Source organism: Psammomys obesus, unplaced genomic scaffold (genome assembly GCF_907164565.1).
Source record: "Psammomys obesus unplaced genomic scaffold, mPsaObe1.curated_primary_1811, whole genome shotgun sequence".
Taxonomy (NCBI): domain Eukaryota; kingdom Metazoa; phylum Chordata; class Mammalia; order Rodentia; family Muridae; genus Psammomys; species Psammomys obesus.
This window is the reverse complement of record NW_026596034.1, coordinates 4777878-4794663: the sequence shown is the minus strand read 5'-3', so window position 1 is coordinate 4794663 and position 16786 is coordinate 4777878.

Sequence of the window (16786 nt, the reverse complement as noted above, 5' to 3'; positions counted from 1 at the left end):
TTGTGGGGACTGGAAAGATGGCTAGAGCAGCTAGGCCACTACATGCTCTAGCAGAGGATCTGGGTTCAATTCCCAACATCCTTTCTGTGCCTTACAACTATTTGCAACTATAGTTTCAGGGGATCTGACACCCTCTTCTGTTCTTCTGGCTTTCTTCGGCACCAGGCACACATGTGGGACATACACATACAAGCAGGCAAGACACTCATAAAATATTTTTTAAAGTCTCTGTGGTTGGGTGGGGGTGGGGCACATCTTTAATTCCAGCATCAGAGAGGCAAAGGCAGCTGGAGCTCTGTGAGGTTGAGGCCAGCCTGATCTACAGACTGAGTTCCAGGACAGCCAGAGCTACACAGAGAAACTTTGTCTAAATGCCTCCCCCCACCCCCACAAAAAAAAAAAGGTTGAGGACATGGTTCAGTGGTTCAGAACACTTTCAATTCCCAGCAACCACATGGTGGCTCACAACCATCTATACTGAGATCTGATGCCCTCTTCTGGTGGGCATGTATACATACGGAGCACTCACATACATAAAATAAATGAATAATTTTTTTAAAAGAAAATTGGAAGTCTCTTGTGTTTGTTTACTATTTTTACTTGTTGCTGGACTGAGGTTGAGACTGAGCCTGGCTGGCAAGTCATGTAATGACCACAGGAGCACTGAGGCAGTCTGGATGCTGAGGCAGGTATATAGCTATGTACTTTGACCTTATGGAGCTGCTTCAGCAGGGAATGAGGATGGTGTGACATGATGTCAGGGACAGAAAGAGCCAACGTAGCATGAAGTTACTCTAGGTACCTGGAGGTCTCCCCGCTGGGGATTCTGGGGAGTTGTGCATGGTGTGTCCATGAGGAGCAGGGAGTTGGGGTCTTGTCACTGGTTGAGGGCTCTTCACAGGACTGCAGCTCCATAGCACTTAGGCCCCCATACATGTGAGCTTTGGTGACCAGAGAAAGTCTCCAGACACAGGAGGGGCGATGCTGGCAGTTGTATGTCTGTCCTTCAGGCACTGGAAGAGCTGGGAAGGGGGAGACAGGAGGAATCCCTCAGGGCCTGCTGCAGCAAGCCTAGACCAGGGCCTATTGCTTTATCTGTTAAATTAGACTAAAGAGAGCAGCCTTCTTCTGGGGGTTTAAAAAAAAGTGTGTGTGTCCACAAATGCTTATTATTTTTATTTTATGTGTATGAGCATATTATCTGCACAGAAGCTGGAGGTGGGGTCAGATCTCCTGGAGTTAGAGATGGTTGTGGGCCACTAGGTGGGTACTGAGACTTGAACCCAGGTCCTCTGGAAGAGCAATCAGTGAGAGCCCTCTTCCCACCTCCTTGTTTAAAAGATGAGGGAAAGGAAGGGGTGACATATAGCTGTAGCTCCAGCTGCTCCAGAAGGGGATGAAAGAAGATTTTTGTCTTGTTTTTGTTTTTTTTGAGACAGGTTTCTCTGCATAGTCCTGGCCATTCTGGAACCCTGTAGACCAGGCTGGCCCCAAACTTGGAGATTCACCTGCCTCTGCCTCCCAAGTGCGGGGATTAAAGGCGTGTGCCACCACCACCCAGCAGGAGAGTATCTTTAAGTCCAAGAGTCCAAAGACAACAGAAGAAATGAGGGGCAGAAGAAAGGAGGAAGGAAGGGAAAAGAAGTTCTGTGTCGCAGAGGGACAGAGACTGAAGGAGAGGCCAGCGCTGAAGTGTGTGTTTCAGAGCCGTCACCACATGCGCCTCTGGAGGGTGTTTCCCAAGAGCTTTCTGAGAGCAGCAGGCATACAGCGATGAGCAGGGATGTCTTGAGCCTTACCATGTTTCCTCTGCCCTCCACATCAGGAAGAGAAGGCCTAGGACACTGAGTTGAAATTCTGCTGCTGTCACTGCTGATACCTACCTCTGGCCCCACGGCACACACCATCAAAGTGTGCCCATCCAGCTTCAGCCTCCCTAGCTCTAGATTTTCCCTGGACTTTCTCTGGTCCCCGAATCCCAGCTGGTCCGTACCAGTCACCTGGGAAGTGGTGAGGCTTTTGTGCTCTCCCAAAGATGCTCCCTGCCACAAGCTGGTGCCCCACTCTGTCTTCAGTGCTCCAAGACATCCATGCCTTTCCCTGCCTGATTTCGGGGCCTATCCTTGGCAGTCTCATGCATCTGCTTCCATATTCCCCTCCCCCCAGCAGCTTGCCAACCACCTGTAGCTTTCCTTCCACACTGGTGTGACAGTTTCTCAGACATCCCTTGTCGCAGGCATGTGTCACAGGTGTATGGTTACTCATTTGGCACATTTATGTAAGCTGACGTTTTCATCTGCTTATATTTGTATTGTGCTAAAATAAACATGACATTAAACTTAACATGTGCCATTTATCTTTTGGTGCAAGGGTAGAAACCAGGACCTTGTATCATGTAAGCCAAGGTCACTGAGCCAGTCCTCCATCCCTCACTTTTTTTTTAAGCTTTTGTCTCATGTAGCCCGGGTTGGCCTCAAGCTCACTCTCTAGCTGAGGGTTAGACCCTCTGTTCCTCCTTGCCTCCGTTTCTGAATGCTGGGATTACAGGCATGCACCACCATGCCCAGTGTATATCCTCATCCATTTAAAAACAGTTATTGTTATCATTTTTCATCACATGTATCTGTGTGCGAGTCTGCACACTTGAGTGCAGGTGCCCCAGAGGCCAGAGGCCTTGGATCACCCTGAAGCTGGATCTTCATGAACCATCTAGCATTGGCACTGGGAACCAAACTCAGGTTCCCAGCAAGAATAGCAAGTGCTTTTAACTGATGAGCCATCCCTTCAGCCCCACCCACAAATATGTATCTATACACACACACACACACACACTTACTGCCAATCTTGACTGGTTAAGTTTGATCCTTAGTTCCCACATAGTGGATGGGAGGAGAGAGCTAGTTTCCATAAGTTGCTATCACGCGCGCGCGTGCGTGCACACACACATGCACACACACACACACACACACACACACAAATAAAAAAATAAATTTAGGATAAATTTATCATATAAGAGCCCAGCAGTGGTGGCACAGGCCTTTAATCCCAGCACTCAGGAAGCAGAGGCAGGCAGATCTCTGAATTTGAGGCCAGAGATCTGGACTACAGATCTGGACTACTTGACTCTGGACTACTTGCTCTAGACTACAGAGCAAGTTCCAGGACAGCCAGGGACACACAGAGAAACCCTGGGATGGGGGGGGGGGAACCAACCCTCAGAAATAGCAAAACCAAAAACCCGGCCTTGTCTACGGCTGAGTGTCCAGACCTAACCAGGACTGGTACATTACAAATACTTAGATCACTTGCTGGGTTGTCTGGTTAGGGTCCTCACTTAAATCTGGGCTGCTGCAAGGCCCAGTGATCTCATGTTCCTCAGCTGGACTTTGCAGGGCATGCTACCTGACTTCTAGCTGCCAGGCCCTGGAAGACCCTGGCCTACTTGCGGGCTTCCTGTGGGAACTGGGGTCCATTTTCCCAGCCACACAGCACACTGGGCATGCTCTAGAAACAGCCTGTGGTGGGTGATTGTAGGGGATGGACAGTAAACATCCAAGTTCCTCCTTCCTCGCATGGTACCTATGAAGTGAGCCTGTTCTTCCCTGACTCTCCAAGCTCCGCAGTGGCCCTCAGTGGCAGCAAGGTCGGCGGCATAGCTCTGACTGGCTGCCTTCCCTGCCTGTCTACTGACATCTTTCTCCCTTCCCATCCCGGAATCAAGTGGACAACTTATTGTGGTACCTGGGTCTTAGCCTCTGATAAAGCTCTCCAAAGGATGATAGCGGAGAAGATCAGATTCCGGTTCATTTTCCACGCCCAAGAAACCTATTTTTTTTCCTCTTTCAATTGCTTTCAAAACAGCATTCTGGATGTATAGGGGTGCATGGGGACACCAGAAACTCTTTCTTTCCATCAATCTCTTTTCCACAGGGGTTACCCCAACTGGTTTGAGCTTCTCAAAGAAATAGAACATTGTAATTAACATATGAAATCCTTACTTCTGATATTATTAAATTTGTTACGCTTATACAGTGTGGAGCACATTGAAAGGCAAATTAAAATGTTATGTGTTAATAAGCTTGGATTAAATTGGGCTTTGAGAACCCAGGGAAGCAGAGTTGGTCCCACATGGATGCTATGTGGGGTTTTTAAGGAGTCTTACCTCCCTTTGAAGTCGCCATCACTGAAATCACTCAGGAAGGGAGCTGGTCCTGAGAGAAGGCTCCAGCCTGAGAGTGTGGGCTGGTGAGTGCTTCTGTAGAGTGTGTATGGAGAGGTGGGCTTCTTCGTACTCCATTTCTCCATGGTAGCATGGGAAGAGTAAATGAAATTGAGAAAGCTCTTGAAAAGAAACTTATCTGGGCAGAATAAGGTCAAGAGGGCTCCTCCCACAAGCTCTGGGTGATGGTGGCCCATGTTTGGAGAAGGGCTCTGAAAGGAATCCAGTCCACAGAAGGACAGATAGTCAGCCCTCTGTATGTGCAGTTTCCACCCACAGATTCAACCGTCATGGATTGAAAATATTTAAAAATAAGCTAGGTGATGGTGGTACGCACCTTTAGTGCCAGCACTTGGGAGGCAGAGGCGGGTAGATCTCTGAGTTCAAGGCCAGCCTGGTTTAGGGGACAGCCAGGGCTACACAGAGAAATCCTGTCTCAAAAAACCAAAATAAATAAATAAATAAATAAACGAACGTAAAAATAAGCCTTTAATCCCAGCCCTCTGGAGGCAGAGGCAGGTGTTTGAGGCCAGCATGGTCTACATAGTAATTTCCAGGACAACCAAGGGCTATATAGTGATATCCTGCCTCAAATAAATAAATTAATAAATGATAAATAATAATAAATATTAAAATTTGAAAATAGCAATACAACAATAAAATATGATGCAGATAATTTTCATGTGTGAATCTGCAACATGGAAGCTCCATGGCTCATCTTTTGAATGCCTGTTCTCTATGTTGGCACTGTTTTGGGAGGTTGTGGACATTTTAGCCGGTGGAAGAAGGTCAGTAGGGGAGGGTTTTATAGTTTGGGTCACAGTTCTAGCATCCTGGTCCATCACCATGTGAACAGCCTTTACCCACGCTCCTGCTGCCCTGGACTAAGTGGCCCAGCCATTCCCTGCCGGCCCCATGATGGATTGAAACCAGCAGCCAAGATAACCCTGACCTTCCAACGTTGTCTCTGGCAGGTCTTTTTTTTCACAGTGATACCAAAGTAATGTGAGAATATAGCGCAATAAACAGTTTACAGCATTTCTGTTGCATTGGGTGTTAGTAATCGAGAGATGTTCTACAGGAAACGGGAACATGTGCTCAGCTCGGGTGCAACCATGCAATTTGGTGACGGACTTGAGCCTCTGGGTGTCTGGTATCTGTGGGCATGTGGGGCCTGATCCTGTGGGATACTGAGGAAGGGCTGTATGGGGAAGCCACCTCCATTTCTCCTAGAGAGTCGGTCTTTCTTTCTTACCTACCAAACCTTTAGCCTCAGTGCCCCCGGGCCACCTCCACCATGACCCACGTGCCAGAGTCCCCTAAGTGGGTACCATCCTTTCCCCCCAGTGGCAGCTCTTTGTCTTCAGTCTCATCTAATCTAACATCAAGCTTGGAACCCAGGGCGCTATCCTCAACACTGTGTTGCCACACAGCTAGGCGATCAGTCCAGTGGCAGAGCACACGCTTGGCAAGGCCCAATGCCCAGCTCTACACAACTTACATTCATATTGTATGTTTGTATTGTTAACTATTACACATCACTTGTGTATTTATGCTACATGTTTCTATCATTCCATTGTGTGATGCATAATACATAAATGTTTACATATTATACTTTACATTTAAATTTAATTTGTTAATGTGACATACTACATAAATTTTTATATTTTATATATATTGCAAGAACCTTCTTCAAAATAGGAATATTTCATAGCTGGGGAGCTTTGTGATGACTTCTACCCTCTGCCTTCCCTCTGAGCCGCCCCTCTTCCTTGCAGCACAGCCCCCCAGCCCTTGCCCAGCTTAGAGGAAGTGTTACTTTCTCCAGCGAATTCCCCCTCTGTCTCTGGCCATGCCAGTTGCTGGCTGTCAACCTCCCCACAGATCCCTCCCATATGTGGCAGGAACTCCAGACTCTTGCCTTTGTGCTGGAGGACTCAGGGCGCTGGCTCCTGCCTGCCCCAGAGGTCCTGCATGGTCAGATATGCTTGCCTCTGCTGAAAAGGTCATTGCGGAGCAGTGGCCAGTGCCAGGGCTGGGGAGCCAGGCTATCTGGGCTCAGACCTCGTTTTTCCTATTTGCCAGCTCTGCAACTTTTTACATGTTTCCTACCTTCCTTGAGATAGTGAGACTTTGAGGCAGGCAAGCAGAGGCAGTAGCTTAGCAGCATCGACTCTGCTTAGCTTGGGCTACGCACAGACCCTTCTGAAAGTGCACGTGCCCCATAACACTGCCTGTACCATGGATACACACTCCTCTCTAAAGTGTACCTAGAACTGTTAGCAATCTGTAGCCCCCACCCCACCTGCATCCAGCTACACACTTCCCTTGGAACAACAGAATAATGTCTCCCTCCCCTCGTGGACATCCAACTTGGGCACTTTCAATTCAAACATTCTCAGTGTATCTATTATGAAGAGAGGAGGCCCAATCCACCTAGACTGTTTTAGGGTGCAAACTGCATTCTAAGTGAACTTGTCGGGAGAATTCCCTCTTTATTGTCTCCTGCCTGCACATAAATAAACATGCATATGATTAAAGTCAGATGCATTATGGGAAAGGAACACGTTCAGTAGGTTAGTGATTGCATATCTGTCAATCAAGGTAAAGAACCACCCAAACTAACCACCCCGTTAGCAATCAAACTTCTCTTTCTGTTGAGTCCCATAAAAGGGAGCCCCAGACAAAAATCAGGGCTGTTGAGTACCCCGTGGACCGCTGTCACTCCTGATGATCTGGTCCGTTCTAATTGCTTTGTTTTAAACAAAGTCTTTGTGCTACTTTGCAACCTGCGTACACTTTTTTTTTTTTTTTTTCTTGACCAAGATGTCAAGAACCTGGAAACAGCCAGTCCATACCCTGGTTGTGCTAGCAGACTCAGTGAATTAGTTAACACACAGGAGAGCTCAGCATGGTGTGTGGAACATAGGGATGACCAGTATATATGCGATGTCATTGGCTTCCTTATCAGTTTCATTCCCTGCATACACCAGCACTCCCACCCAGAGCCTCAGGGCATCCTACTCAGTGGATGTTCTTTTTTAGCCAGAAGGGTTCCCTAATGCTTGTCTTGTCGCTGTGAGAAAATACCTGACTAAAGCAACTTAGGGAAGGAGTGGCTTGTTTTGGCTCACAGTTTGAGGGTTCACAGTCCGTGCGGGGGGGGGGGGGAGGCATGGTAGTGGTAGCAGGAGGTGGCTGCTCACACTGCGTCTGTGGTCAGGAAGCAGAGAGATGAATCGTGGTGCTCAGCACACTCCTTCCTTTTTATTCAGTCCAGGAACCCTGGTCCATGAGGTGGTCCCACCTACATTTAGGGCGGATTTTCTGCCTCAGTTAACCAAATCCGGAAACTCCCTTACAAACACGGCCAGAGTTCTGTTTCACACATGATTCTAGACCCTGTCCCTGTTCGGTTGACAATATTATCTGTTACAGATGTTAAAGAAGGGTGGGCTTCAGACCACCTAGGCCGTATATGATGCTGTGGAAAGTTGCATGGACTCACCCTTGCCCTACCCAAGGCCACCACAATGTGAGGCGGTCCCCCATTCCACACAGAGGATGCACTCCCACTGGCAGGTGACTCTCCATGTCACTCTGCTCCGTGAAATGAGACCCGAGCAGAGACGAAACAGTAAAGAGGGAGGCCAGCTGCTTCCACCCTGCCCATCACACTCCTGACTCTTAGACACAGTGAAATAGTCCCTTGAGATGCCGGCTTGAAGTAATTTGTTGTATAGCTTTGCCTCTCCTTGCACAGCAAACCCCAATATGTTCCTCATTAAGGACCTAGAGCGATGTCTGCACCTCCAGCGACATGCCCAAGGATCCCCACCCCGCCCCGTGCTGGCAGACCTCCTGTGTGTCTCTTCCGTCCTTGCTTACTGGAGGTCTGTTAGTTCACCTCTTTCTCCCCTCACAGGTCAGCTTCTAGGAGACAGAGACCTGCATCGGCCCTGGACCCCAGCATCTGGTTAGGGCTGTATGACAGAGAGGAGTATATTTGGTGAATGAACACATGAGCTCTGGCCTGTGTGACAAAACTAGCTGTACTATATACTACCAGAGTTTCCACGTTAGGGACTTGATGGCTATTGACAAGGCGAGGAAGGGTCGGGGCTTATTCAAACCCATTCAATCATTCAAGAGCTTTAAATATTTAAAAATCAATTAATTGTTAATTAATTAATTAAAGCTGCCAGCCACACCCTTACTCTATCACAACTACCTCAGACCATGTGGGGGTGGGGGAGGGGCTGGTCACCTGTGCTTTGAAGACCTTTGCTTGAGGACTGCAGTGTGAGCCAGCGAGGGACCAGGGCTCTCCAGCCCTAAGGACAGTTCCTCTACTAACACTGTTCTAGACGTCCTCCCCACAACTTCCTCCCCCTGCCTTTTTTGGAGAGAAGGACTCACTCTGTAGCCAAGGCTGCCTTTGAACTCACAACCCTCCTGCCTCAGCCTCCTGAGTGCTGGAATTACAGTTCTGCCTGATGCCTCTTGAGTGATTATGTGCCAGATGTTGTCCTGAGGCTTTTTGATGATAGTATCACCCTGTGAGGAAGATTCTACAGTCAGCTCAGATTGTAACAGTTTTATTAATACAGAAACAGTTCACAGTGATCAGCACACAGTTGCGGGACACACAGCGAGCTGTGTAGGTGTAGAACGTAGTTTAATCCTAATGCAGTGTTTTTATGAATTGAGAATTTCATACACGTGTTCAATATATTTTGATCATATTCACCTGCCTCTTCCCTTAACGCTTCACATTCACTCCTAGTCCTCTCTCTTAACTTCTTGTTGTTTATTTATTTCTTACATCCCAAATCAATAATGCTGCTCATATAGTCATGGGTATGGGAGTCATGCTACATTGGAGTACGGTCAACATAGCAGGGGCCATACGCTTAAAAGAAAATGGACTCTCCCTTCCCAGCAGCCGCTAGCTGCCAGTAGCTCCTTTGCTAGGACTGGGGACTCAAGAAGCCTTCCCTCCCCAACACTGAGATGTTGGCTGACTTGATCATATGGCCGCAGGCAAATCCCTGTGAGTTCATGAGCACAGTCCTGTCATGCCCAGAAGACACTGTTCCCCCCCCCCCCCCCGTCCTCTTCAGTCTCCGGTTCTCTTTGTTTCTTTTGTTTTTGAAGACAGGGTTTCTCTGTGTACCCTGGTTGTCCTGGAACTCATTCTGTAGACCAGCTGCCTCTGCCTCCCAAGTGCTGGGATTAAAGGCATGTGCCACCACTGCCTGGCCAGTCTCTGCCCTGAACCTTGGAGAGAGGAAGTGTGTTGTTGATGCCCATTTACAGATAAGCATGCCGCAGGTACTTACTATCACCAAATGAACCGTACCCGAGTACACTGGACCTATGGGCGATTTTATAGATCCATGAGCTCACAGCACAACAGTCAGCTTCTCCACCACTCTCTGAAGCTTCCTTGTGCCCTTGGGAGTCCCTCCTTCTGGCCACATGAAAGCACCGATTTTCTTTCCGTCACTGTAAACCAGTTTGCACTTTCTAGAAGTGTGCATAAACAGAATCCCGCGGCAAACACATTTTTCTGGTCTTGCTCACCCAGTATAACAATTTTGAGATTTATCCACACTATTGTGATATTGCACAGTCCGCTATTTTCATCGAGGAGTGGTATTCCATTGCCCAGACATATCACACTATCTTCTAGTTTTCAAACGAGGAGGTTGGCCCAGCAGGTTGTCTTACGCCTGTCATCCCTGGCAATGTCCTCAAAGCATCAGTGCCTGGCTCTTCCTTGGACAGAGTCTCATGCACCTGAGCTGAGTTTGGGGCTGTAGATGAAAAGAATTTTAAACTCCCTCAGTGATTTTATAGGGTACTTCCTCATTGTGTCAATATCCATCAGGTTTCATTGTGTGAAGGCTGATGTAGGAGAACTGTTGTGAGTTCAAGACCAGCCTGAGCTACCCTCAAGAAACCAATCAAATAAGATGGGGCTGGAATTCAGAGAAGCGAAGTGGGCTATCCAGCTTTGCTTACTCAGGTGATTTCGCCAACTTCCTCAGCTGCCTCCTGGGCCTTACCTTTTCCCAGGATACCCTCCCTCCCTCCCTCCCTCCCTCCCTCCCTCCCTCCCTCCCTTCCTTTCTTTCTTTCTTTTTTCCTTATTCTCACTTCCTTTCTTCTCTCCTTTCTCACTCCCTCCTTCCCTCCTTCTGTTCTCTCCTTTCCCTTCCTTCCTTCCTTCCTTCTTTCTTTCCTTTCTTCCTTCTTTCCATAATGATAGGGGAATGCTGCCCTTCACTGTCTGAGGCAGAATAACAGCCCTGCAGGTGTCTCTGTCCTAATTCCTGAAGTCTGTGAGTATCCTATGAAAGGTGGCAGGGGACAGAGATTGCAGCTAAAATCAAGGTTGCTATGAGACAGCCTTAAGATAAAAAGACACCCTTGGTGTCGTACACTGGGTGGGCCCAGTGTGGTCACCAGGGTCCTTTGAAGCAGAAGCAGGGTTTGGAGTCAGAGATTTGAAGATTCCGGCTTTGAAGATGGAGGAAGGGGCCACAAAGCAAAAGATGGAAGTGGTCTTTTAAATTTGGAGGAGACAGAGAAATGGATTTCCCATGAACGGAGATTTGGCAAAGCTTAGCGAGGCCTGCCTCACATGGCCGACATCCATGACTGAGCATAAGTCTGTGCTGTTTGTGGAATCTTATCTCTACAGTCATAGAAAACAAATACAGTGGCTTTGGGCCAAGCTGTTCTAGAACATGCATCTGAGCCTAGGAGGACAGCTAAGGGCAGAGGGTCTCCAAGGAGCAGGGGAGCACACAGCCAGAGGAGGCCGCTCACATCTAACACCCCTGTACCATGGTGGGCTTAGGCTTTGTGATGGTGCCTGGGGCAGGACAGCCAGGAGACAGAAGCTTAAAGTCAGATGTACCTGAGCCAGTCACCTGGTATTTCTCCACAGTCCTGGGTGAAAGCAAGAGGCTTTCCACCAGAGAAGCTGACAGAGCAAGGCCTGGCTGCACAGGCTTCTGGAAATTGGGCATGGTGGCCCAGGGTCAGCCATGCAGTGGGCTCTGAGAAAACATAGGAGGAAACTTGTCTGTGATGAGGACCCATGGAACCCATCATTGCTCATATGACAGGGAAACAGCTTTTGATCACTGTGGTCCAGATGTGGGTAGTTTCCTGTCTCATATAATCTTTAGCTGTCTACGGTTATTGGCTGGAGGTCAGCTCACTCAGTTCTGTTCTCCACAATCCAGACACTGTGCAGACTGCAGAGGTTAAGGACTCAGTCACAAAGCTGCCTGCCCTCTAGTTCCCAAGACAGTCCTGGTTCTGCGCCTTCACCTGTACTTGGGGCCAACTGGCTAGGTGCAGGAGCAGCCACCATTCTAGCCTCCTGTTTGATGATCTGATAAGACAGCCTCACAGAATTTGGGAAGTGCTTGATGCCTTATCCCTTAACAAAGAATCCAGATGAGGGTAGAAAGACACCAGAGGGAGATGCTGGAATTCTCATCAGCTCCTCCTGTGGCCGCATTGCTGGAACCTGAGGAGAGGCAGGCACTGAAGTAGTTGGTGTGGGGTGGGGAGGGGTTAGGATGGTCAGGGTGGGGGGTGGGGAGGGGTTGGGATGGTCGGGGTGGGGGAGGACACTGGCAGGGTTTATTGCTGAGGGGTCAGGCCATGGCACAACCTTTGTGCATTTATCCTCACACTGCACATGTTGGAGGCTTGTATGAGGGAAGAAAAGCCAGATTTCTTTAAAATGAATAAACCTTCTCCCTTTAAAGTGAGGAAAGCAAAGGGTTCCACTTCGGTTAAGTCTGAGTCCAGACTTGTAACGTCTGGTGCAGCCTGTCTGGGATCCCCAGCAAACAATAGCACTGCCAAAGATGGACAGAGAGGGCCCAAGGGAAACCTCAGGAAGAGAGTTGAGTGCAGGTATAATGGCTCACGCCTTTAAACCCAGCACTCTGGGGACAGAAGCGGGTGGATCTCTGTGAGTTTGAGGCCAGGCTGGTGTACATAGCAACTTCTAGGACACCTAGGGCTACATAGAAAGAAACCATGTCTAAAAAAAAAAAAAATTGTAGTTGAGGGGCTGGAGAGATAGTTCAGCAGTACTTGTTGCATAGCCGGCGTGATGGCACATACCTGTGATCCCATCACTCAAGGAGGCAGAGGCAGGCGGATCTGAGTTCTGTTCTTTCAGAAAATCCAGGTTCGAGTCCTAGCACCTGCATAGCAGTCACAACCATCTGTAATTTCAATCCAAGAAGGAACTGATGCCCTCTTCTGGCCTCATTGGGTACCAGGTGCCCAGGCAGACATGCAAGCAAAACACTCATACAAATAAAATAAATAAAAATAAAAATAGCTGTGTGTGGTGGAGCATGCCTTTAATCTCAGCACTTGGGAGGCAGAGGCTGGTGGGTTTCTGAGTTCCTGGCCATCCTGATATACAGATATACAGAGGGAGTTCTAGGGCAGCTAGAGCTACATAGAGGAACCCTGGCTCAAACAACAACAAACAAGCTAGGTGCGGTGGTGCATACCTGTAATCCCAGCACTAGGGGAGGCAGAGGCAGGTGGATCTCTGTGAGTTCAAGGCCAACCTGCTCTACAAAGTGAGTCCAGGACAGCCAAGGCTACACAGAGGCACCCTGTCTCAAAAATAAATAATAAAAAACAACCAACCAAACAAACAAACAAACAAAACCCAAAGCAGTTGAAAGCATCAGTGAAGTACAGCAAAGGGACCTGGTGGCAAAGATGGGTTTAGAGGGGAGCAGTGAGGAGGAGAGGAGGCTCTGTCAGAACAAATGAGGATTAAGAAGAGGAAAAAGAAAAGGGATCTTTGCAGATCACACCCTTGTGTGATTCATGTAGGTATGATTTACACATTGCTGCTGTTTGCTCACTTGTTTGAAAGTCTCCCTTTGTAGTCCAGGCTGGTCTAGAACTTGCAGTGTAACCACATCTGGCCTTGAAAAAAAAAAGAAAAATATATATGTATACATATATAATATTTTAAGCTTTTGAGAATTACATACATGCATATAATATATTTTGATCATATTCACCCTGGCTCCTCCCCCCCAACTCCTCCAAGATCCATCTTCCACCTTCTCCCCTTCCCAATTTTATGTCCTCCTCCTCCTTCTCTTTCTCCTTCTTCTTCCCACTGATTCCAGCTGCCCATATACTCATGGCTGTGGAGCCATCACTGGAGCGCCTGACTTCTCAGGGGCCTTAAGGAAACCCGACTTTCCCTCCCCTATCAGCCATCCTCTGTCTATAGCTCCTCAGTTAGGGGTGAGGGCTCCTGAGCCCCTCCTGCCTCCATGCTGGAATGTTGGCTGGCTCGGTCTTGCTCAGGTCTTGTGCAGACAACCACAGCTGCTATGAATCCATGACTGTAGTGGTCCTGACTGTCCAGAAGATGTAGTCTTTCACCCTAGTCCTGCCTAACCTCTGGCTTTTACAGTCTCTCTGTCTCTCCTTCCATGATGCTTCCTGAGCCTTAGGAGAAGAGAGTTCAACCCTTTTGTGGCTGAGCTCTCCTCCAACACTTATTCTCTGCACTTTGGCAGCTGTAAATTTCTTCATTAACTAGCGTCCTCTGTGCAAATGAACTTCTCTGATGGGGTCTGAAAGCTGTACTAATAAATCTAAAGACTCAACAGCAGGGCTCATATTTGAGTGAGAACATATGTCATCTCTCTAGGCCTGGGTTACCTCACTCATTATAATGTTTTCCAGTTCTACCCATTTATGTGCAAGCTTCATTTTTCTTTACAGCTGAATAAAACTCCACTGTGACTGGGTACCACATTTTCATTATGCATTCCTCAGCTGATGGACAGCTAGGCTGTTTTCATTTCCTAGTTACTATGAACAGAGCTGGAATGAACATGGACGAGCCTGTGTTTCTGCAGCAGGAATTAGAGTCCGTTGAATATATAGGAGTGGCATAGCTGGGTTATATGGTAGAGCTATTTCTAATTTTTTTAAGCTTCACACTTATTTCCATAATGGAAATAAGTCAGTTTGCATTCTCACCAATGGTGCTTGAAAGATTTCATTTCCCATGTATTTCCCAGCATTTATTGTCTTTTCTTTTCCTAAGCTTAGCCACTCTGACTAGAGTAGATGAAATTTCATAGTAGTTTTAATTTGCATTTTGATGGTGGCTAAGGATGGTTAACACCTTATAATATTTTTTAGCCACTTGTATTCCCTCTGAAAACTTTGTTCAGCTCCTATTTTTTTTTAATGTTTATAGATTTTTAAAAAAGATTTTGAAAATGTATTAGTATACAGTATTCTGTCTGCATGCCAGAAGAGGGCACCAGATCTCATTATAGATGATTATGAGCAACCATGTGTTTGCTGGGAATTGAACTCAGGACCTCTGCAAGAGCAGCCAACACTCTTAACCTCTGAGCCATCTCTCCAGCCCCCACAGCCTACTTTTAATTGGGTTGGTTATTTTCTTGATATTTAATTTTTTGAGTTCATTGTATATTCTAGTCACTAATCATTTATCAGATGTCTAGCAGATTTCTCTTCTGTAGGTGCCTCCTTCAGTTGATAAACCATTTTCTTTGCAGTCCAGAAGGTTTTTTTGTTTGTTTGTTTGTTTTATGAAGTCCCATTTATTGATTATTGGTCCTGTTTCCTGGGCAACCAAGTCCTATCCTACCCAAGACATACTTCCTAATTTTCCAGAAGTTTCAGAGGTTTTAGTCTAATATTGAGATCTCTGATCTATTTTGAATTGATTTGTGTGCAGGGTGAGAGGGAAAGATCAAGTTTCATTCTCCTATGACACACCATGTAGATATCTGGTTTCCCTGGTGCCTTTTGGTAAAGATGCTTGTGTTTCCTGTGCTTTCTTCTCCTCTCCAAACCTCCTCTTTTCCCCTTCCTTCCTTCTGCTCCCACATTCTTCAGCCTTCTTGGAGGAGACTAGCTACCTGGTGCTGCTTAAGTAACTCAACTGAAATCCTCCCCACCCCCAATCCTCTTCTTCCTTATCTGTGAGCACATAATGCTTCTGGGACAGAAGTCCCCACTCAAATGAGCAGCCAACCTGGCTGGATCTCAGACAGGCAAGACTATTGATCCAGGTTCCAGACCCTCTCTATTCAAAGGATGGTGTAGGGCGTGGCTAGAGATTGGAGATTTCAGCCTCTACTCAGGAGTCCATTGGAACAAAGAATACCGCTAGCCAGGAGATTCTGAGCACTGTGCCAAGAAGTGGGAAAGACAAGATTTCATACATATTTTTCAAGTGTATAAATTATATATATATACACACATATATGAATATATTTTCTAATTTATTTGTTTATTGTTTTTGAAGTAGAGTCTTGTATAATCCAGGTTGGCTTTGAACTTTTTTCTTTCTTTCTTTTGATTTTTGTTTGTTTTGAGACAGGGTTTCTCTGCATAGCCCTGGCTCTCCTGGAACTCATCCTGTAGACCAGGCTGGCCTTGAACTCAGAGATTTGCCTACCTCTGCCTCCCATGTACTGGGATTAAAGGTGAATGCCACAGTGACCTAGCTGGCCTTGAACTTTCTATGTAGCTGACCTTGAATTCATGATCCTCCTGCCTCAGTCCCTAGAGTATTAGGATTATAGGTGCTTTGCCACCCTGCCTGGCTCAATGCTTCTTTGCTGTAAATTTCATTAACAGTTCATCTCTTTGTCTTCAGGCAGATTTTTTTTTAAACATGTGAGAAATACACAACTCAGAAGACGCCAGCATCACTAGAAATTTATCAGTTATTGGCAACTAACCTAGTTCCTCATCATCTCATTTGAAATTCCCCCAGGGGGAGGCCACTCAGGCATGTAGGGTTACTGACCCAGGAGACAATCATCTCTCGCTTTGTGTATCTCCTTGTATCTTCATGTATACAGTTTCATCATTATACAGCCCATGTATTCATTTGTGTACCCTCTGATAGCTGCTCCTCCTTCTCACCTAGGCCCAGATTTTTCTACCTTAGGAAGGGGCACAAAGCTCAACCCTATTCTGGGTGAGGCTGTAGGCAGTGATACCACCTTAGGAGGTCATTGTCCCTATGGCTCCTGTTCTGGTAGGATCAGAATTAGCTGGCTCTCTGTACCACAGGCAGCACAGCTGCATTCACCATCCACCCCACTTGCTAGCTGGCATAGGGCCAGCCTGCCCTACAAGGCCCTTTGAAATTCTGACCTGAAGTTCAGAGCCAGCTATGGTATCTCAATGGGGAATGGCCTGTGACTGTAACAGCTAAGAAAAAAAAAAAAAAAAAAAGCTAAGGTGATACAGGGAAAAAGAACAAGGCTTTTTCTGGGCTACTCTATGAGATGTTGTCTCAAAATAACAAGGGCTGGGAATTTTGCTTATTAGTACAGCACTTGCTTGGCATATTGTGTAAGTGCCTGGATTCCATCTCCAGCACAGGGGTGAAAAAAGGTGAAATGGATAAGTTTATATGTGACAAGTTCCCTCTAGTTGACTGGTGGCCATTGGAGAAGAGAGGGACAAGACAGGCAAACTACAGTGGTC